Genomic DNA, 24,641 nt, shown 5'->3' on the forward strand with positions numbered 1-24,641 from the left:
CTAGAGGTATAATGTTTAAAACTCGTTTTTAGTCATGTCTAAAGTGGTTAAAAAGATTTTTGTCGGTTGAATGTCGGTAACCCGCTTAATGAATCTAAAAAGTCTACTAAAATGCGTATATCGTTGGATAAAAGCTCATAACGCGTGTAAATGTCGTAGTATTTGAATATGTTGATTAATATGGCCCGATCTATGATGTGGTGGCTCTTATCATCGTTTAACCCGACTTTGTTAAGATCCCGAATCTTGACATACACTAGTTGCCAGCAGTTCAAGGGTTAAAAGGTGAAACTCCACCATACGGGAAACATGAACTTGTATAAAAGTGTTCTAACATGAAAAATAGTATTTAAAACGAGCCGATCTACGTATGTACAAGTGGTATATTCGTAGGACCGGGTATTGAGAAAATCATGTTTTATAAAGGTTGGTTAACATGTTAACAAATATGATTTTCAAAGTCTACAAGTGTAGAAACACTTATAAAATGAAAGATCCGGCAAAATAACCATTTTTACAAAAATTGTCGGGAAGTTGTAAGAAGTGATTTGTTTCTAAAAACGGGGTTTTTGCAAGACTAAGTTATATTATGAACAGATCCGCTAAATATGAAGAGATCTACAAAACGACTCTTGGAAAAATTACAAGTTCATGTGGTAATGCGACCTTGCAAAATAATCTACAATTTGAAGTGTTGAAACTTGTTTAATATGTTGGAAAATGATTCGGTTGATTTGATAAATTATTGGAATGATTTTGTAAAAGAAAATGATACGCTTGAAAGCGTGGCCACCTCCAGTTACAGGGGAAACTCTGGCGAAATTTTCTAAAAATCTAACACTTAGAATTATTTGCAAGTGTTAGACTACTTTGTCATGTTTTCAAATATATTTCGCCACAACCTTATTATAAATAATCGGAGGTGGGATTTTCGCAAAGCTAAACGTGATAAATATTTATTCGATAAATATATTATTCACCACACTGTTTATGATTATTTTGTGAAAATATATAAATATTATTTTTAGAGTAAAAATAATATTTACAAACGTTGATGAACCCAAAATAATACAAACGCTTACACGACGAACATATAAGTTACAACGGTAATTATCATTACCACTTAATCGTTAAAACGTAACTTACGCCTTATTCAGAAGTATTCATAAGCGCGTGTGTTGTCAATACATTATTTTGGGAAAGTATTATATGGAAAAGGAAATATATTGTTTTTGAGAAAAATAAATATATTTTGGAATTAGGAATAAAATATATTAAGTGGGACTTAATAAAATGATATAATTACACATGTATTAATTCCCCCATCCTTGGGAAGGAGAATACGTTATCAAGTAGACACACGGAGCGGTTGTCTAACCGTTTCCCAAAAATGTAAACTAAGAAGCTAAAGCACGGCCATCCGTCTAATAGAATTAGCACATGTAGGTCGTTGCGCAGCTTTCGGACATTTGGATTACCTGATATTGTGACGCACTCACTGTGAGTTCATGTCCCCCTTTTCTCTTAACTGTTTTCAGTTTTCTAAACTGCGGGGGTGAAATACATGTTACTATGATTACGAATATTTCTTACATGGTATGGTCAGCTACGGAAGGAACTGTTAGGTTATGTGATTTGGGTAGGCGAAATCTTAAGAACATTAGTCCTCGTAGTACGATCAAGGGATAGAAGTGATAGGCCTATTTGAGCATAACAAACCCCACCCATGCGCCCTAAGGTTGGACCATGCGGTGACCTCGTCTTAACACCACCCATGCGCCCGCAGGTTGGACCATGTGGTGACCTTATCGTAACACCACCCATGCGCCCGCAGGTTGGACCATGTGGTGACCTTGTCGTAATACCACCCATGCGCCCGCAGGTTGGACCATGTGGTGACTTTGTCCTATCCCCACCCATGCGCCCGCAGGTTGGACCATGTGGTACACATTAACTGATAGGCTTCCTCATTTGCTTTCATACCAGAGTTTACAAAAATATTCACACTTACAATGATTGTAAAGGTTTATTCGCGCGCACATATTAAACGCATGAACTCGCTCAACATTATTGTTGATTTTTCAACTTACATGTATTTCAGGGAATTAAAGGATCTGGCACGGTATGGCACGTTTTCCCGCTGCACTAGTTTCCGAGGTCATCCGGGGTTTAGGGAATGTGACTCTTTCCTGGACAAGTCACAGTCCTTAAACTGTGTTTATGTTTGTTTGGTTGTTGAACAAGATTATGGTTGTTAGGGTGTATTCCCGTTAAAACAATGGTATTGTATTTGGTTTTCAAAACTTAATGGATGATCCTGCATGTTTTTAATTCATATAGCTTTGTTATGATTAAGCTACGGTATTAAGAAGTCACACCAAATTAACCACGCTTCCGCAAAGCCAGGGTGTGACATCTAGTACCGATTCGCTACTGATTTTTACCTTCATATACCGGTACCGTAACCGGTATTTTCGGTATCGTTTTCCACGGAGCTCTGATAAGGGATGAGCAAATGGTACCATGTAGCAATACCGAATTTCCCGAACTGAAAGATATTCAAACTCAATCCGGTACCGACTTTCGGTGTTTTTACCTTCATGTACCGATAATGAACCGGACCGTACCGGTATTTTCGATACCAGTATTGGTTGACACCAAGCTTATCCAACTTAGAAAGAAAAGAAAATAATAATAGTTATTATTAATATATATAATATATGATTATAATATATTATAATAATTGTTCATTTCATTTGCTTTTTTAATAGTAATAGTAATAGTAATAGTAATAGTAATAGTAATAGTAATAGTAATAGTAATAGTAATAGTAATAATAATAATAATAATAATAATAATAATAATAATAATAATAATAATAATAATAATAATAATAATAATAATTGAGCATTGACTTTTTTCTCACATACTCTTCCTGAAAGGTGGAGCAAGTGCAGCAGCCGAATATGGACCAAGTTGACAACAAGCTTCATATAGCAACTCATGAAATTCCTGTAAGACCTTCCTTTTCATCTTTTTTGTTAGTAAATTGTTTATAAATGAAATGAAATCTACAAACTAAATTAGAAGTTAATGAAATTTAATAACATGATACTTTTCTCGTCTAAAAGATTGATTAAATACAATTTATTAGTTATTGTTTTAGTTTACAAATTACAAATATGAAATTTTTGTTGAATTTTCTTTGAACAATACCTTAATATTCTAATTGCAACAATTTACAATACTTTAATTAGTATTCTTGTGTAATACGTTGTAGGTATCTAACCTAGTTATTTTAAACTAGTGAGGAGCAACCCGCACTCCGCTGGGGAAAATGTGAAAAATATACAGTATATTCAACATGTATTTTGTTAGGGGTGTACAAAAAACCGAATTAACCGAACTATAACCGAATTAACCGAGAACCAAATAAAAAACCAGTGGGTCGTTTAATGATTTTTTTGAAAACCGAAAGTAGCGGGTCGGTTATGGTTATCATTTTTTCCATACCCACCATAAGTACCAATTCGGTACCGACTTTTGGCATTTCTAGTACCGGTTCGCTACCGATTTTTACCTTCATATACCGGTACCGTAACCGGTATTTTCGGTATCGTTTGCCACGGAGCTCTGATAAGGGATGAGCAAATGGTACCATGTAGCAATACCGAATTTCCCGAACTGAAAGATATTCAAACTCAATCCGGTACCGACTTTTGGTGTTTTTACCTTCATGTACCGATAATGAACGGACCGTACCGGTATTTTCGATACCAGTATTGATTGATACCAAGCTTATCCAACTTAGAAAGAAAAGAAAATAATAATAGTTATTATTAATATATTAATATATGATTATAATATATTATAATAACTGTTCATTTCATTTGCTTTTTTAATAGTAATGGTAATAGTAACAGTAACAGTAACAGTAACAGTAACAGTAACAGTAACAGTAACAGTAAGAATAATAATAACAATAACAGTAACAGTAACAGCAACAGCAACAAGCATTAACTTTTTTCTCACATACTCTTCCTGAAAGGTGGAGCAAGTGCACCAGCCGAATATGGACCAAGTTGACAACAAGCTTCATATAGCAACTCATGAAATTCCTGTAAGACCTTCCTTTTCATCTTTTTTGTTAGTAAATCGTTTATAAATGAAATGAAATCTACAAACTAAATTAGAATTTAATGAAATTTAATAACATGATACTTTTCTCGTCTAAAAGATTGATTAAATACAATTTATTAGTTATTGTTTTAGTTTACAAATTACAAATATGAAATTTTTGTTGAATTTTCTTTGAACAATACCTTAATATTCTAATTGCAACAATTTACAATACTTTAATTAGTATTCTTGTGTAATACGTTGTAGGTATCTAACCTAGTTATTTTAAACTAGTGAGGAGCAACCCGCACTCCGCTGGGGAAAATGTGAAAAATATACAGTATATTCAACATGTATTTTGTTAGGGGTGTACAAAAAACCGAATTAACCGAACTATAACCGAATTAACCGAGAACCAAATAAAAAACCAGTGGGTCGTTTAATGATTTTTTTGAAAACCGAAAGTAGTGGGTCGGTTATGGTTATCAATTTTTCCATACCCACCATAACCCAACGGAATCGACATGTAATAAATCTTTGTAGGATTTAGGAACTTTCACCATATTTTTAATATGTGATGTTTTTGACTGAAGATTTTTAGTACTTATTGGTTTTTCATATCATTTTGCGGTTTTGTTTGAATGTTTATTTGAATTTATAAAATGTATCATATCACTTTATTTGAATATTCAATAATAATTGGTATTAATATTATAGATTATATGTATTTCTTTAATACTATGTAATATACTAATATATACAAATTTACAATAACAATTTATTCCATGTTAAAAAAAATATGCTAGTTTTAGCTAAGCTAAATACACGGTTAACCACCAATAACCGACCCGCTATAACCATCAAAACCAAATAACCATAACCATCATAACCAATCGGTTATGGTGATTGGTTATGGTTATGCAATAACCGACATCGCGGTTATGGTTATGGTTTTTTATCAAAACCGACCCAAACCAACCCATGCACACCCCTATATTTTTATATTTTGTATCAGTTGAAACCCATAAAAATAAACATCAATATTAACTGTCGTAGTACCTTTACTCGTTATAATAATGATGCCAAATAATACTTTCGGATGAATACAAACAAATGTAAATAAAAATAAAATTAAATGAAAGTTACAAAATATATATGTATACGGATCTAATCTAATCTAACTACTATAATAAAAGAAACCAAATTTTGACACGTGTCATTCATTGAAGGCATCCTCAAATTCATATTTATCTAAAAAAAATAAATAATAAATTAATATTAAATCTTATCTTACTTTAATAAAATATTATCCTCAAATCTAAATTGTTAATTTAATATATTTTAAAACAAATACATCTCTTATCTACTTATCTTATATTAAATATATAAATAATAAATTAATATTAAATGCTATCCTAATTATTTAAAAAAATAACTTTTTTTATTATTTAGTATATAAAACTATGTTTATTCAACTCGAGTAAAACGCGAGGTTTTTAAGGACATAATTATTTTTATTATTTGGTAGATTTTTCAACCCGACTATACCTTGGTTTTTTTTAAAGATACGACATCTTTAGTATTTAATATACAAAATTACATTTATTTAGGATATAATTTTTTTATTACTTGGTAGATTTTTCAACCCGACTATACACGGGTTTTTAAAGATACGACGTTTTTAGTATTTAATATACAAAAATACATTTATTTAAATTGTGTAATACACATGGTTTTTAAAGATATAACTCTTTTTTATATCTATTCAACACATGTAATATACAGGGTTTTTAAGGATGTAATTTTTTATTATTTGGTAGATTTATTCAACCCGATTATACACAGGTTTTTTTAAAGATACAACGTTTTTAGTATTTAGTATACAAAATTACATTTATTTAATTTGTGTAATACACATGTTTTTAAAGATATAACTTTTTTAATATTTGATATAGAAATTTACATTTATTTAACCCGTACAGTATACAAGGTTCATAAAGATATAAGTTTTTATTATTTAATATATAAAATTACATTTATTCAACCCGTGTAATACACGGGGTTCTAACCTAGTATAATATAAGTAATAACTAGGACCCTTGTATATGTATACGGATCTATCTACTATAATAAAAGAAACCAACTTTTGGACACGTGTCATTCATTGGAAGTATCCTCAAATTTATACTTATCTTATATTAACTAAATAAATAATAAATTAATATTAAATCTTATCATACTTTAATAAAATATTATCCTCAAATCTAAATTGTTAATTTAATATATTTTTAAAACAAATATCTCTATTTTCTATTATCTTATATTAAATATATAAAGAGTAACTGCAATTTTACCCTCTGGGGTTTAGGCCAATTGGCACTCTTACCCCCCTAATGAAATAATTGCAATTTTACCCCCCCAACGTTTGGTGTTATGTCGCAAGTTTACCCCTGGCGTCAAATAAGCTAACAGATCTGTTAACTGGAATGTGAAATGACTATAATGCCCTTTCGTATTACCCCCTATGCTTTGTTCTACTCTGTAATATTACCCCCTGGTTCATCAAGAACTCAAACAACCATCTCTCTCATGTCTCTCTCTCTCTCATCCACCACAATAATCACCATCGGGTACCACCAATGCCACCGCCATTCACCACCACAACCACCACCAACCCCACCGATTCACAACCCCATAGTTATAACTAGTGATAACAGAACCATATAAATCCTTTATATAAGCATTCATACTCGGACTAATGACATTTGACATCAAACAAACAAACAGACTTATAAAAACCAGAATGAGTTACCACACAAAGAAAATATAACCAGAAACTTAGAAACCAAGTAGAGTTGATGAGAATGGAATATCACAAGAAAATAAGCTCTTTCAGGTTGGAAAATTATAAACAACCACTACCAACCCCACCGATTCACAACCCCATAGTTATAACAAGGAATCTCAAATTACTAACCAAATTATCAACTCTTCCACTTAGACTACGAAATGAAGCACAAATTGGGAATATCTTCACGAAATGAAGCACAAATTATCAACCCCATAGTACTCACATTGGAATATCTTCACAAATTAGGAATTGTTTACATAAATTTTCATTTCGCTGCTTAGTCGTCATCTGCCACCACCATCATCGTCGCAGCAGAACCCCACCACCATCATCGTCGCAGCAGAACCCCACCACCATCGTCGCCGTCGTGCTCCGCCGCCACCCGCCGCCGCTGCAGCTCTGGTTTGTCGCCGTCGGTCGTCATCACCAGCCACCTCAACCACCAATTCATACAGAGTTAAAATCGAAAAAAGATCCCATCTACAAGGTGTAATTAACTTGATTGAAGAACCCTAAAATCGAAAAAAGATGAATAAAAAAGGAAACTTGATGAGAAAATTGAAATGGGTATAAGATTACTTCAACTTTTTGGCCTGTTAGAAGCGTCGGTGTGAGCCTCTTTCTTTTTTTGATCGGTTTGAAGAAATCGGAGCGGCAGTTTCTTCAATGTCGTCATCCGCCATTGATGAGTCAATGTGAGAATCTTGATCCCCAGTTTGGATATGTGTTTGGTGAAGAAGGGTTTTAGTGGATAGGGTTCAAGTTAACCTTGCAGATGGGATCTAATATGTTGGAGTAATTATTTGAAGATGATGATGGATCTGGGTTATTTGAAGATGATGATGATAAAGAAGGAGTGATGAATCTTAGGGGGTAATATTAAGGGGTAATACTAATACATAAGGTACTATTAAGATGAAATTACATATTCACCCTTTGACCCTCACATTGTTTTGTTGACCCTTAAGCAAATTTGATGCCAGGGGTAAACTTGCAACATAACACCAAACGTTGGGGGGGGGGGGGGTAAAATTGCAATTATTTCGTTGGGGGGGGGGTAAGAGTGCCAATTGGACTAAACCCCGGGGTAAAACTGCAGTTTACTCAGTTATAAATAATAAATTAATATTGAATGTTATTCTAATTTATTAAAAATATTACTTTTTTAGTATTTGGTATACAAAATTATATTTATTCAAATCGTGTAAAACGCGGGGTTTTTAAAAATATAATTTTTTTATTATTTACTAACAAAGTTACATTTATATAACCCACGTAACACGCGAATTTTTTAAAGATATATTTTTTTATCATTTACTATGTAAAATTAGATTTATTCAATACGTGTAATACACGGGTTTTTTTAAAGTTACGACGTTTTTAGTATTTAAAATACAAAATTACATTTATTTAATATGTGTATAACACATGGATTTTAAAGATATAACTTTTTTTAGATCTATTCAACACGTGTAATATACGGAGTTTTTAAGGATGTAATTGTTATTATTTGGTAGATTTATTCAACCCGATTATACACGGGTTTTTTAAAGATACGACGTTTTTAGTATTTAGTATAAAAAATTACATTTATTTAATATGTGTAATACACATGATTTTTAAAGATATAACTTTTTTGTTATTTGATATATAAAATTACATTGATTTAACCCGTACAATATATACATGGTTCATAAAGATACAACTTTTTATAATTATTATACGAAATTACATTTATTCAACCCGTGTAATACACGGGGTTCTAATCTAGTATAATATAAATAATAACTAGGACCTTGGTAAATAGATCGTTTAGTTAGAGGGGTTTATCGATTGGGTTGGTTTTCAGGGTTATCGAATTTAAAATTTTTGAAACTGTATTTGAATTTCAATAGATGAGACTGAATTATTTTATATAGCTAACATGGTACTAAAATATAACATATAATGATTTAATACCATAATAACTATTATAACTAGTATTAAGCACCCCCGCGTTGCGGTGGGGGCAAGCACTGATGTCATACTACTGTCAGCGACCACCGGCACTGAAGTTGCGGCGTGTTAATGCGAAGAAAAATTAAAACCGAAACATAAAACATAGAATAAAATAACTAAGTTGATACGGGACTCGCGCGTTACGACAACCCGCGTCTATTTTTTCCTGTTTGACAGGTTCATCGTAATCTATATATAATATATATCATTACCACTATACAAACCATAATGCATACATTATAACAACCATTGCATCAATATGTTGCAAACTATATTTATACAAGATTTTGGCTAAATTAATTAGATTATTATAAATAATAATAATTTACAAATAAAACAACACAACTTTGAATGGATCAAACCGATTGAATTTGGTAAGATAAGGGAACCATTATTTGATTAGGGTACAACCACTTAAGCACAATTTACAACCATACATGCATAAAAAACAGATTGAATTTGGTAAGGTAATGAAGCCATTATTTGATTAAGATACAATCACTTGAGCACAATTTACAACCAAACATGCATACAAATCTTACAAATTAATAGTATATAAATATAAATAATAGCTTGAAATCAAATATCAAAACAATCAATTAAAATAAAAGAAGGAATAAAATGATATGTCTATTTTTTTCTTGCCATAGATTCCAAAGGAGAAACAAAATAAGCAAAACAATCAATAATTCTTTATATAATCTTTATCTATCCTAGATAATAAAAGAAATCATTTATAGGACACTTGTCATCAAATTAGACCAAGTCTTATGGATAATTATTATTTTAGTTTAATCTATTCTAATTAATTATATATAACTCTTCTATTAAATATTATTTAGTTAATATCTTATGGATAATTATTATTTAGTTTAATCTCTTCTAATTAATTATAGATAATCTCCTACTAAATATTATTTTATTTAATCTCTTCTACTTAACTATAGATAATAATTATTTAGTTTAAATTTAATGTATAATTCTCATTTATAATATTATTTATTTGATTTTCTAAATCATAACCGACACCTACTTTTTGTTTGTAATATTCAAATTTACTCTTATTCTTTTTGATGATAAAATTATCTCTAATAAACTTTAAACTTTTACCAAAGTATATATAATGCTAGACATTAATTATTATTTAGTTCAAATTTAATGTATACTTTTCATTTATAGGATTATTTATTTGATTTTCTAAATCATATAACCGACGCCTACTTTTTATTTGCAATATTTAAATTTACTCTTATTCTTTTCGATGATGTAATTATCTCTGATAAACTTTAAACTTTTACCATTATATATATAATGCTAGACATAAAATCGAAAAACATTTTGGATGACATCAATAATTTAAGACATAATATAATTATATGTATAATATGCACTTTTTAATAAAATAATACAAAACAAAATTACAAATATAAAATCATTGATGTTACTAATAATAGAAAGTCTTAATTTTTTAAAAATAATTATAAAAATATATACCTAAAAACATATGACAATAAAATACAATTAACCCATTTATCATCATACAACTTCCCAACTATTCAATCATATTTTTTTTATCTTATAATACTTAATAAATAAAATTAATATTGAATCTTATCCTATTTTAAATGTAAAACAAAATACTTCTATTTTTCTAATTAAATATTATCCTTAAACTTAAATTGTTAATTTAAGATATTTTTAAATAACCAAGTTATTTATCACCAAAACCAAACTTTGTATTATTATATATTTTTATTTTCAATTATTAAAAAAAATATTATATCGATTTTACATAATTTTTAAACAAATTGTATGTAAATTTATATATAAAATTAGATTTATTACGGATTTTTTGAATATAATTTATATTTTATCACTCAAATGGCTGCTTATTTGGTTCTTGAATAACATGTTTGACTACTGTATCTTCTTTTCAATAATAATCTCTGCAATCACCATATCTATCGCATACCGAGTATATATCCATTAGTGTTTTTAAATATAGTTTTCTTATTATTTGGCATATAAAATTATATTTATACAAGCCGTGTAATGCACAAGGGTTTTTAAAGATATAACTTTTTTTATTATTTGGTAAACAATATTACATTTATTTAACTCATGTAATATATGTGGTTTTAAAGATACAACTTTATATTATTGGTATATAAAATTACATTTATTTAACCCATACAATGGTTCTTATAGATATAACTTTTTGTTATTTAATATATAAAATTACATTTATTCAATCTGTGCAATTAGAGGTTTTTAACGATATATTGTTTTATTATTTAGTATATAAAATTTATTTATTTAACCCATGTAAGACACGGGGTTATAACCTATTTATTATCCTATATATAATGTAGAACAAAGTTTAATAGTGTAAAGCCATTAAAATGCGCCGTACGTTTTTAACATATGTTTTTTTCTATTTTTATAAAAGATTTTTTTTTAAAATTTTTAATGTAACTATAATCTTTTTAATTGTAAGTTGGTCGTTTTATTGGGTTTATATTTTTACAGCACGGTTTATTTTTAGATATTCTCTTACGTCTATTATGAACCGTTATTGACCCTGACTGACAAACTTCTGTCGCATCCCTGTGACAACGCACGTTTGTTTTACTTTTCCTCTTTAACTTTTCTTATTATTATTGGTGTTGCACTAAACATCGAGGTTGTGACAATGCTGAGATGATATTGACCGAATTTGCTACGTTTATCATATCATGTGCCGATACTGTAACAAACCGATACCGACCGAATAGCCTTCACATTGCGTGAGGAAATGCAGAAAAGTTGTTACCCTCCATTTTGTTAGGTATTATAATATAATGATAACATGCTAATTGCTAAGCCTGATGGATTTAATGGATTTACCAAACAAAATACTTTGCAAAATACAAGTTCAGTAGCTAAGCCTGATGGGTGTCGGAGGTGGAGGTGGTGGCGGAGTGGAGGTGGGCGGCAGAGGAGGTGGTGGTGTTGGAGGTGGAGGTGGTGGCAGAGGAGGTGGTGTGGCTGGAGGGAGAAGAGGTTTGAAGACTTGGGTTGATGTCTGCGTGGGGAAGAGGTGAGGAAGATGTTTTTATTGAGAAGCTCTTCAAGAAAACAAACAAGCTGCAGGACCCAAAGGTCTCCGCGCGTCTGCGCGACGCAGACATAAGTGCTTAGAAGAGCTTTTGCCCAAAAAACAAACACCACCTAAGTCTACACCGTAGGGTTTAAGCTTAAGAAGGTAGTCTCGACAAGATGGTTAATCCTTAATCTCTTCTTGATCAACAACAGGTGTTGTTCCAAAAGTGAATCTGCAAAACAAGAACACCGTTAAGCTCGTTACGAGGAAGAGGGGTTGGGGGTTCTCCTCGTAACCACCCTTCAGCATAAGAATAATTATCGCACCCCCATGAAAAAAATTCTTAAGTCCGTCACTGACCGTATTAATAATGAGCATTTCATTCTCTTTAACTCAATCAGTCTATTGCTTAGTGAAAATCATGTAGTCACATAATAATACATAGTCAACTATCGTTACGTAATTACATAATCACTTAGTGTGGTTTCACATACTATAGTGAAATCACGTACTCACGTAATCATGTGTTGGGTATTCAAAATCACCTAATAGGTATTCAAAATCACGTAATAGGTATTCAAAACCATGTAAGGTTCTTTTTAAGAAAACTATAGCAATAGGCTGCTCGAATTAAAGATAATGAAATACTCTTCAATAAGGTGCAATTTAAGAAAAATATTAACGTATGAAAAAGTTATAGCCGTTTGAAAATGAAAATATGGGGATATTTGATTGAATGACGAAAATGTCCTTTTGTTAATTGTTTTTCAACTAGATTTTGTTTCGCCCGCGTTGCGGGGCACTAAGCCAAATATTTCACTCTCATAACATGTACGTCTTTGTTTCGGTTACTTGTACATACTACTTATAACACGATTTAAAAAAATTACATCAAGTCAAACAACTAAAACTAAAACAAAACATTACCATACTTTTACTAAAAAAAATTAAAACGATGGATATACTATGATTTTAAACTTGGAGCAAAACAAATAAGCGTGTGTCAGGCAGTCAACCAATTAAAACAAAACACTACCATAGTTTTATTAAAAAAAATTAAAACAATGGCATGACTATAAGTTTACACTGAGGGCAAAATTGTAACTTAACAGGGGTAAAATGGTGGCAAAACTGTAAATTTGAACCGAGGAAAAATCGTAATTTAGCTGTTAGAGAAAAAAACAAAACCAATGACAAAACTGTAAATTTAAATAGGGCAAATTCATAATTTGTCTGAACCAATAAGAAATTATCAGATAGCTGTTTGATACTATTACTCTCCATTGCATTTTAATAATTAAGTTTGCTATCAATTAATGTATACTAACTTAAAAAGAAAAAAAAAACAGAGCTAATTACTTGCGGCCAGGCCAATCACATAACTCAACTATTCCCCTTCACAAAAATCTATATGTAGCAATGTTTTAAAAACCGGTTTTTAAGTCATACCGGGTTGTGCTCTAAAATGGTTCAACCGGTTGAACCGGGTTGTATCGGGCGGTTGAACCGGGTTACTACTTAACCCTATAAATTCCATAAAATACAATTTCATCTCAAAAAACAATCAAATCTCTACTAGGATTTATGTAACTGATCATAGTTTTATCTAAAACAACTATTTTTATAGTAAACTATTAATCATTTTAGAATATTTTTGTTAGTTATAAACAATATCGCATTGTATAAGGTGAATAACAATTTCAACAATGACGAAATATTGGAATAGAAGACACTAGGAGAAATATGGAAGATCAATATTACCTTAATATTGTATTTTATTAAAATGAAGAAATCAAATTTTAGGATAATGCAAACCGGTTCAATGGTTTGAACGGGTAGAACCGGATTTACCGCCGGTACATAAGACATACCGTATTCGGGTTTTACCGGCCTTTATCGTGCCGGACTCGTGTCCAATATCCGGTTTAACCGGTATAACCGGCCGGTTCATACCGGTATTTAAAACATTGGTTTAAAGAAGAGAATGGATTTGGTTCAGATTTTTTATAATTTTTTTTTCTCTTTTTCAACTATTTTTAAGAAAAAAATAATTGAGGGTGATTGTCATCTTATTTTTAGCAAAACCGTTAGATAAAAACCTTTTTCATAAAATTGAATATTGAGTATGTTTTTTATTGAAACCAATGTTTTAAAAACCGGTTTTTAAGTCATACTGGGTTGGGCTTTAAAATGGTTTAACCGGTTGAACCAGGTTGTATCAGACGGTTGAACCGGGTTACTAGTTAACCCTATAAATTCCATAAAATACAAATTCATCTAAAAAACAATCAAATCTCAACTAGGATTCATTTAAGTGATCATAGTTTTATCTAAAAACAACTATGTTCATTGTAAACTATAAACAATATTGCATTGTACGATGTGAGTAACAGTTTCAACAAAGATGAAATACTCGAATAGAAGGCACTATGTTAAATACCGGAAATATGGAAGATCAAAATTACCTTAATATCGTATTTTATTAAAATTAAGAAATCAAATCTTAAGATAATGCAAACCGGTTCAATGGTTTGAACCGGTAGAACCGGATTTACCTCCGGTACATAAGACATACCGTATTCGGGTTTTACCGGCCTTTATCATACCGGATTCATGTCCGATATCCGGTTTAACCGGTATAACCGGCCGGTTCATACCGGTATTTAAAACATTGATATGTAGTTTAATTTAATTTAATTTAATTTAATTTAATTTAATAGCAGACTTCCGATGTTTACGTATTTGTCACTACTTCATTTATGACCCTTGATCTTTGGGAATGGATGTGTTAGATGATGGTGTACAGTTCGTACAAAGCGTTTGTCTTGTAAACTATCCTCTCTCTCTCAAAAAAATAGAATAAAATAAAATAAAATAAACACCAAATGAAAAGACAATTATAAATAAATATTCAAATTCAAATATACAAATAAGCTTTATTATGCTCCCACAACATATGGCTCAAGAGATTAACACCAACAATACAAAAGGTGTACTTTAGTATATAATATTTATAATATTGGTTTAAGATAATATGTTCTAATTTTAAATCTTTAAATACCATAGACAAAGATGATAAAAGAATTACACACAACATAATAACTTTAGGTACTATCTCATTAATAACTTGTACTATCAATAAAGTCACATGTATAAAGCAACTTAAAGTACAATAGAAAGAGAAAAAAAAAAGAAAAAAAAACTAATAGACTAGAAAAGGAAGAAAAAAACTCAAAGCATGCAATATGTGAAAAAAACCCAAAACTTGAAATATAATATAATATAATATATTTATTTATAACGGGTCCAACCATTTTACAACTGGTTCGAATTTGATTTTTAAAACAGTTCCGTTTTTCTAAGATCCATTCCGACGGATGTTACAAAGCCCGTTCCCCATGCCCGCTATCCCCACCAAGCACACCCACCCGTCGCATTGTTCGCGCCCCTTTTGTAGCTAACGTGACAGCATTGGCGCCCCCAATCGAACCCCATAACATATATTATATGTATCTCTCTTCATACATGCCTAGTCTACCTTGAAAACCAACAAAGGGTATATTAAACTAACCTGTAAGTTCTCTTATTCTTATTAAGTTTGTGTTACAAAATTCTTGTTCCTATGCTTTATCATCTAATTATTTATAACATCTAATTTTTCATTTGATTTATGAATCAAGTGATATACATTGTATAATTTCAAGTGTTACAATAGATACTTCCTCAACTTCCCTTTTACATTATTATTTAATTTTATTTAAACCACATAAAGATTAACATATATAATCCTCTTTCTTACCAACAATTAACTTAATTAGTTAGTCTAGCAAGTTATTTCACTTCAATAACACTAAGGCAACACATATTATTAACAACAATATATAATTTTAGCAAATCTATTCTTAGGCTTATTATAAGCAATGAACAATAAATTTGACCAAGCTTAACCCATAAGTTTTATATTGGCTTCATATCATCACTCAATGTATCTGGGCCTTGTTTACTTATTGAGCTAACTATAAATGACTTGTGGGCTTGTAAAAACATGGTGGGCTGGACCATTGTAAGCCAACCAAAAGTAAAACAAGGGCACATGAAACTGAAGCAATGCAGGGGTCGTCTGGTTCAGAGTCGAGTGACAGACGTGTGCTTACCTCAAATCTCGCTGGAACTTTCACTGTGGTGCGAAGAGGGTGGAATTAGATGGATCTTAACTTCATCTTCATCTGAAGAGATATTAACTATGCAATTTCTTTCAATTCCCTTCTCATTTTTCTATCTTAGTTGTAACTACTCAATTTCATTCAATTCCCTTGTCACATATTTAATTTGCAGGTTGGGAAGAACTTGGAACACTTGAAGATTCCTCTCACTCATATTCAATCAGCTACCCATGATTTCTCAAACGAATACAGAATTGCATATTTCTCAAATGGCTATGCTTTCTACAGAGCAGAACTCGAGCATTATGATAATGAGAATCCATCATCCAAGAGACACAACACTGTACTTATCAAACGCTACCCCCCTTCTGGAAATGAGTTGTTTGGAGAAAAAGAGTTTCTCACAGAAATAGAAATTCTTTCCGGTGGAGTTAAGCATCCCAACATAGTCAATCTTCTTGGATTTTGTTTTGAAGAGTCTGAGATAATCCTTGTCATTGACAATTTTTCTAATGGATTTCTTGGTCTGTATTTGGGAAACTTCAAAGACAAGCGTGTTTTGACTTGGGAGAAACGTTTGAAAATTTGCATTGATGTTGCACACGCATTAAGGTACATTCACTATGAGATGGAAGACCAAAAGACGATAATAAACCGTGATATAAGCTGCTTCAACATTGGATTGGACGACAATTTTGGGGCAAAGATTATTGACTTTTGGTGGTCCGTATTGCTGTCTCCGGATCAAGAAAACAAAGATCACCATCTCATCGGTGGTGTTGGGAGAACGTACTACAGAGATCCAGAATATGAGAAGACCCATAAATTAAAAAAAGAATCAGATGTTTATGGTTTTGGAGTAGTCTTGTTTGAGATTCTTTGTGGGAGGTTAGCCAATGACCCAATTTACCTTAAGGAGAGTGCGAGAGGGCTGGACCCTGTAGCAAGACGAAGCTTCAGCACAGGATCACTAGAAGAGTTGATAGATCCTATAATAAAGGAAGAAGTTGGTGAAAACGGTTTTGTTCTACATAGAGGACCCAACAAGGATTCTTTGCACACGTTTATTACAATTGCACAGCAATGTGTGGCGGAAACTCAAGACCAACGCCCAACAATGAAAGTCATAGTCAAGGAACTTGAAAAAGCATTATTCCTTCAAGTAAGTTACTGTTTTAAATTCAGTTTACAACGCCTAGAAGTAATATGTGTGATGGTTCCCTGTTATATAGAAAACAAAAATTAGAATGCTTTACGAGGTTGGGTTCAAATTTTATAAAATTCATTGTTAAAAATCCTTTCCACATTATAATGTCTAGCATGAACTTATCAAGTTTACTTTTTAGGCATTGTAGGAATTTATCAATCCTACCTTTTAGACTATCAAGTTTGGACTTTGCTAGAATTGCTTATACGAAAATATAACAATAAATAAAAATTCAATCCATAAGGGACATTTATCATCATATTAAAATTAAAATCATGTTGTTCAATGTTTGTGGTCAATGATATGACCCAATTATCAATTTACTCATCATTTATAGTTTTTCATAATATTTAGAAAAACATGATACCAATTTAGTTTTCTATTACCACTTTATTATAGTTATCAATGTATTTATTTTATTTGGTGTGTCATGTTTAACAGAACAACAACAAGGACAACCCCAAAATGTTACTTGAAGACATAAAACAGGCGACACAAAACTTTCATAATGACAATTGGATCGGGAGAGGAGGATTTGGTAAAGTTTATAAAGGAAATCTTCAAGATGGTGATGGATTTAAAACCATTGTTGCCAAGCGATTGGATACGAGGTTTGGTCAAGGGGAACAACAATTCTTGTGTGAGCTACAAATTCTTTTGGAATATAAGCACGAGAATGTGATTGGTCTTGTAGGCTACTGTGATGAAAATGATGAAAAAGTCATTGTTTATGAGTATGCGTCCAGAGGAAGTCTTGATAGGTATTTGAATGATTTTTCTCTTACATGGGTGAAGCGACTTAATATATGTATTGATGTTGCAAGGGCGTTAGATTTCCTACACGGAGGAGGTGGAAAACAAGCAAAGGTTATACACAGAGACATCAAATCTGATAACATATTACTAAACCATGATTGGAAAGCAAAACTTGCTGATTTTGGGCTTTCTTTAATAAGTCCATTAACTCATGAAACAGACTATGTCATCGATCATGCATGTGGCACACTAGGATACTTGGACCCGGGTTACAGAAAATCAGGATTCTTAACTATAGAATCTGATATTTATTCATTTGGTGTGGTATTATTTGAGATGTTGTGCGGGAGATCAACGTTTATAACCCACAAGCATGAGGGTCACTATCTATCATATTTCATTAGAAACAAATTTGATAAAGGAAAGCAAGATGAGGTAGTGTTCCAGCAAATAAGGGAACAGATGGAGCCAAAATCATTAATTACATTCCAAAAGATTGCCTACCGGTGCCTACATCATGAAAGAGAAGAACGACCGACAACAAAAGAAGTTTTAATGCAACTTAAGAAAGCATTGGCATTACAAGTAAGTTATCTCAATTATAGGGGTGAGCAAAATACCGAAATAACCGAACCGTAACGGAAATAACCGAGAAAACCAAACCAAAAAAAAAAATCGACGGTTCGGTTTTCGAATTTTTAATAACCGACAGTTTTCGGATAACTATTCTCAAAAACTAGAAAAATGGAACCGATAAGTTACAATAGTAGGCCTAGTCCATATATTTTTATCTTTAAGTTTAAGTGTTTAACCCATGCTAGTAGAAATTATTAATTTATTTTTGAATGTTAAGTATTTAATATAAAAACTAAATGATATTCGAAGTATTATAAAATAAAATGTCTTAATAAAAACTTTGAAGAAACATAAAAATAGATTAGAAGGTTAGGTTTATGTGAATAATATTAATTAAATATGTTAAATGTAATAACTTAAATGTAAACATATAAGAAAGATTCTTAAATTTTAAATTATACTTTTTATTTTTTGAATCTTACATAATTTTGTTTCAAAAACTGAAATAACCGAAAAAATGAACTGAACTGGTGAAGAAAACCGAAACTGAACGGTTTAAGAAACAGAAAAACCGACATCTCGGTTTTGGTTTTGCCCAAAAACCGAACCAAACGGAAGTGTGCACACCCCTGCAGTGCTCAATTATATGAAACAGGTTCCTTTAAATACATTAGTGTAAACCATAATTTTAACTCTTGTTTATTATAAAAGCTTATCAATGGTAAATTCTAATACTATTAATCTTTTAACGACAAAAACAACACACATTAAAAATTGTATTTGTCTGGATATTTTAGTTCATTGTTTTTGCATTTTATATATGTTTTAGTTTTTTATATCATTATGGTAAAATACTTGAATATTATGTCATATTTAAGTACTTATAAAACAACTGATGACCTAATCAATATGATATGAAGATGCATATATACCAGATGTATTAAATTTACCGAGTTTTATATATTATGTGAACCTTTTACATCGTAGGTACCACAAAATTCATTCATATTTATTTAGTTAATTAAGGTTACTAATAGAAAGTCATGGATAGAGGCTGCTAGATCGTATATATATATTTATGTATGTGTTGTTGCTCTTACATCTTATAAGATCTTACCTTCTCATTCATTTGTAACCTGTTGTTTTTACACTAACTTATACTTGATAACAGAACATGACATCAACAATGACCATGTTCGCTTCCTTACGAATCCCACTTGAAGATGTAGTACAGGCCACAAACAACTTTCATGAGGATTACATTATCCAACACGATGGAATTAGTACCACATATAAAGGACGACTCTTGTGGTCTGGAAAGGAGGTGAAGATTGCTGCACGGAGGTTTGATTGTAAGCATGCGGAAGGAGACCTCAAGTTCTTGAATGAAATTTCAGTGCTTTCTGATTTCAAGCATACAAATCTGGTCTCTATCATTGGGTTCTCTGACCAGAAGGATGAGAAGATCATCATTACCACGTATGAGGCCACTGGAAGTCTCGGGCAGCATATAAACAACCCGAACCTTACATGGAAGCAAAGATTGAGGATATGTGTAGGTCTGGCTCAGGCATTGAGTTACCTCCATTACGACGAGGGATGTGATTATGGTATCATACATTGTAACATCACTAGCGACACAATTCTATTGGACGAGAATGGGGAAGCCAAGTTATCTAGTTTTGAATTTTCCATCAAACAATCTGTAAACTATAAGGACCAGGTGTGCCCTTGTGAACACACTGGCACAATAGGGTGTGTGGACCCAGCAATTGAAAAGACGGGAGGTGTGACCCACAAGTCAGACATCTACTCATTCGGTGTTGTTTTATTTGAAACATTGTGCGGGAGGAAAGCATTAAGTCAGAACGAGGCTGAGATGTCTCTAGCTCAGTTGGCCAAGTATCATTATGAAAAAGGAACACTGCATGATATAATCCATCCTCATCTATTAAATCAAATATTGTCTCCGCAATCACTCCTCATATACTCAAAGGTAGCATATTCTTGCTTAAATGATGATCGAGCACACCGCCCAGATATGCACCATATTGTGGCTAAACTTGAGAAAGCATTGAAACTTCAGTTGCGTCGTGAAAATATTGTAAGACCCTTTTTCTATTTTATTATCTAATTTTGGCATTCATCATTCTTGGATGGTAATTGTCCAACTTGAAAGTAAGTCAAAATAGGATGGCAAAAGAATCCAACTTGAACGAAAAAACCAAAACATCTAGGATGGGTAGCATAGTTCTATGTTTTGTGGGTTTGGACATGTATGGTATTAGGTGATATCGTCCAATTACGTCATAGATTATGATATATGAATTTAAGAAATATAGTAAATAATATCTTTAAGTTACAAACTGAAAATTACTAAAAAATATAAATTTTGTTAGAAGTTTGTGTGAGTATTCAATACTTTAATTCGATATTTGGTGAGTTTATGATTGGATTTTAGGTAATGGGTGTCCTAACAGGTAATTTTTACCACATGACCATACGAGGTATACTCGATTTGTGCGGGTATACCTTGTAGCCGACGGGTAATGTATACATGTATGATACCAAATATTAGACACAATTTATGTTCGGTTATGAAATTGAGATTACCAAAACCGACCCTCTACCATTCATAGTGAATGAGATGGAGTAGTTGGGTTGACGCATTGGTTTTAAACTTTTTATGTATTGATCACCATGGTAATAATAATTTATACTTTAAAATTAACCTTTTTTTATGCTTAACTTTTTTGACTTGCAATCTATTTAAACATGTTATTTTTAATTACTTAATAGGGGAATTGGCATGTAATAATCCCACCTAGACCTTATTGGCCATTAATAATCCCACCTCGGAATATTCACCCCGCCAGTCCCACCTTTCACATATTTTTCCTACAATGGTCCCCCGTTAAAAAAAACTTAACGGAGTTAAGTTTTTTTCCAAATTACAAACATATTTTTAGGGCTTTTGATCAGAACGATGATACGAGTCCATTAATGTAAAACTTACTTCGAAATGGTGCTCCAAGTGATTTGATTTTGGTTAATTGGAAATTTAAACACCCGAATTGAAGCGCCGTTTTCATCGTTTTGAGCATGGTTACGAGGCAAGTTTTACATCAATGGACTCGTATCGTCGTTCTAATCAAAAGCCCTAAAAATCTGTTTGTAATTTGGAAAAAAGCTTAACTTCGTTAAGTTTTTTTAACGGGGGACCATTGTAGGAAAAATAGGTGAAAGGTGGGACTGGTGGAGGGAATATTCTGAGGTGGGATTATTAATGACCAATAAGGTCTAGGTGAGATTATTACAGGCCAATTTCCCTAATTTATTAATAGTTTACTTCGATAATTATTTTTTTTTTATTTTTTATAGCACTTCTATTATTATTAGAGTCACTAACAGGTGTGGTTAAATTTTAGTTTTAGTCTTCTATCTATACTCGGCTGTAACCTTTGAATGTTTCTGGTGTAATTTTTCTTTTGGTTATCATTTCTTTTTGTTTGAATTAGAAAAACAAAAAAAATATATTCAATGTTTTGGTGTTCTTAAAAAGCGCATGTTGCATATGGATGCCTGTTGTTGGAGAAAACCTAACACCAAGATTCTTAAATATCTAAGCAAATCACGGTTGGGTTTATGAAGAGCACCATTTTTTATTATTATTCGAGAGGAGACAAAAATATCCAGGTCAGTTGTTTAAGGGTGAGGGGATCTGGAGGGTACTCAGTGATGATGCATGGTGTTATTTACAATATGCATGGTGTTATTTACAAAGTGGGTAACTATAAAACACAGGATTCAGATCCTTTTTACATATCCTGCTATACATAATTTTAATTTGTGTTTGGGTGTTATTTACAAACTGGGTAACTATAAAAAGTTTATGGGTTAGGTAAAACGAGTTGGGCCATCTGCTAAGGCTCAGCTGTGATGTCTTGATAGAAAAATAGGGCACCGGAAACATAGGGGAAAAGGGAATCAGGGGTCGGCGCCAGACTCACAACAATTTAATCAAATAGTAGCACTGGGTTGCAACAATTTGCCTTGTATAATTGTAGTATTTCTAAACTGTCAATGGATTCAAATGTCCTCTTTAATATTTCTAAAAGGAACATAATTTCTTCTCTATTCATATTCAGTTTTGTAACTCTCTTTTTCCCTTTGTCACATATTTGCAGGAAACGAAGTTGGGGCACTTGAAGATTCGTCTTGGTGATATTAAATTAGCAACAAATAATTTCTCAGAGACACACACAATTGCATCTTGGGATGGCGAATGTACTTTGTACAGAGCAGAGCTCCACTGTTTTGATAAAGTAAATCCTTCATCTGAAAAGGGGAAGAATAAAGGAGATCATCCCAAGGGACACAACATTGTGGTTATAAAACGGTACCCTTCTAGAAGTGATTGCTATGGAGTAGAAGAGTTTTTTACAGAAATTGAGATGCTTTCGAGTGTTGAGCATCCGAACATAGTCACTTTAATTGGATTCTGTATTGAAGATTCTGAGATGATCCTTGTCACTGAGAATGTTTCTAATGGATACCTTGATGGTTATTTGAGAAACGACTATGATATGCGTATTTTGATATGGGAGAAGCGTCTGAAAATCTGCATTGAAGTTGCAAACGCATTGGAGCACCTTCACTTTGAGATGGAAGACCAAAAGATGATAATACACCGTGATATATGTCCCTACAACATTGGGTTGGACGAGAACTGGAGGGCAAAGATTGATGGGTTTGGAGACTGTGTATTCTTGCCTCCAAATCAAGAAGACGAAGCTGTCTATATCAACTCGCGTGGCAGATCGTCCTACATAGATCTAGAGTATGAGAAGACTGGTAAGTTAAAAAGAGAATCAGATGTATATAGTTTTGGAGTTGTATTGTTTGAAATTCTATGTGGGAGGACAGCCTTCGACCCAATTTACAAGAAGGAGAATGTGAGAGGGTTGGGCCCTGTGGCAAGACAAAGCTGCTACATGGGAACACTAGAGGACATGATAGATCCTATATTAAAGGATGAAATCGGTGAAAACAATTTCGTTCTAAGTAAAGGACCCAACAAGGATTCTTTGCACACATTTATGAATATTGCATATCAGTGTGTGGCAGAAACTCAAGACCAACGTCCAACAATGAAAGTCGTTGTCAAGGAACTTGAGAAAGCACTATCATTTCAAGTAAGTCAATTTTCCAAAACATTAACCTTTTAATACACATGCAAAATGCTTGTTAATAGTAGACTAAATTAATAAAGCACAAACTGATTTTAATATGTACTATAGTATTTGTAGTCAAATCATTACGTTTATATTGAAACAACACTAACTTTTAACTTTTAGTGTTCCAGTCCTAAGCCCATTCTTAACTATTGATGAAGTTATTAAAGTTTCTTTTTATTAATCAAACTTACTATTTTTCTTTAACTATTGGTGAAGTTATTAATGCCCTGACTTAGTATCCCCCTGGGGCTGCTATTCTCTAATCATGATTTTAATATTCATTTGGCTTTCTTATTGTCCCAGTTGAATTCTAAGGTTAAATCTGATTATGTGGAGGAGAAGAGTCATGCTTCCGTAATTGAGACACAAGTAGTTGAGCTTTCCAATGAATTGAACAGTATGAACATGACGGACAAATCTGAAAATTTTGAAATTCATAACAAGGAAAATATGTTACATGACCAAACGGATGTCCCAGCTGAACCTGATTGTTGTAAGTTTGCTATGTTTTAAATTTTTAAAATTGATTATCAATAGGAGTCTTAAGCTGGTGATATGTGGGTACAGGAAAGTCAGACTCTCAGGAAGGCTGCTACACGTTCCTGGCTAAATATGTCAGAAACAAGTGCACAGATATGAAAAGGAGGCTAAG

At 32.1% G+C, this 24,641-nt stretch overlaps 1 long non-coding RNA gene across 1 annotated transcript; it reads right to left on the reverse strand.

The window, feature by feature from the left end:
* Positions 1–6,837: 6,837 nt before the first annotated feature.
* Positions 6,838–7,860, reverse strand: LOC110891494. The gene is made up of 2 exons (XR_002565376.2): positions 7,550–7,860; positions 6,838–7,482 (listed from the first exon to the last, which is right to left on the reverse strand). It is a non-coding gene; the product is annotated as an uncharacterized LOC110891494 (long non-coding RNA).
* Positions 7,861–24,641: the final 16,781 nt, after the last annotated feature.

This window comes from Helianthus annuus, chromosome 11 (genome assembly GCF_002127325.2).
Source record: "Helianthus annuus cultivar XRQ/B chromosome 11, HanXRQr2.0-SUNRISE, whole genome shotgun sequence".
Lineage (NCBI taxonomy): Eukaryota > Viridiplantae > Streptophyta > Magnoliopsida > Asterales > Asteraceae > Helianthus > Helianthus annuus.